This window comes from Corvus brachyrhynchos, unplaced genomic scaffold, assembly GCF_000691975.1.
Source record: "Corvus brachyrhynchos isolate BGI_N302 unplaced genomic scaffold, ASM69197v1 scaffold1078, whole genome shotgun sequence".
Classification (NCBI taxonomy): domain Eukaryota; kingdom Metazoa; phylum Chordata; class Aves; order Passeriformes; family Corvidae; genus Corvus; species Corvus brachyrhynchos.
In genome coordinates, this window is record NW_008239589.1 from 13,520 (window position 1) to 14,199 (window position 680).

The following is a 680-nucleotide window of genomic DNA, read 5'->3' on the forward strand; positions in this document are numbered from 1 at the left end:
ACAAGCAGTTGTCCAATCTAACTTTTGAGTGGGGCGCTCCACAGTGGCTGCAATTAAAAATCCCGAGGGGTTTTCGGGATCTCTAATCTAACCCCCCATTGGGACATGGCATCCTGTCCCCACAGGGGTGCCTGGTAATCAGTCACAAATGGGCGTAGAGAAGCCAATTTCCCGTCCAGTCCCTCAATTTGTACAATGCTCTTCGGTATTTGTGCCAATTTGTGCCAATTCCGATACCTTGGATTCTTCCTGCCACGGGTTGCAATTCCCAATGTGACGGCCATTCCCTGTGGGGAATGATCGTGACATCTGCCCCCGTGTCCAGCAGGCCCTCCAAACAAATAGAGTCCTTGCCTTGCTGGACATTGCAATATATGATGGGTTTATCTTCTCCCACCACTTCTGCCCAGTAGACACCTGGTGTTTTGCTATCTACTGGGATTCTCGCTGGTACAGGGATAGCCTGGGCGATGACCTGCCCTTTGGCCAAATAGAAGGGTGGGTTGATGCACCGTGCCACCAGCTGAAGTCATGCCAGGTCATTCGTGAGAATGGCTGGGCACACTTCTAGCTCTTGAGATGTGTGCTTAAGTGTCTCCGATGGCCATGTACTTACAGCTTCCCCCTGAAGGCACCAATCCTCCTTCCAGTGGTTCCACTGCAACTACCGTCCACTGATC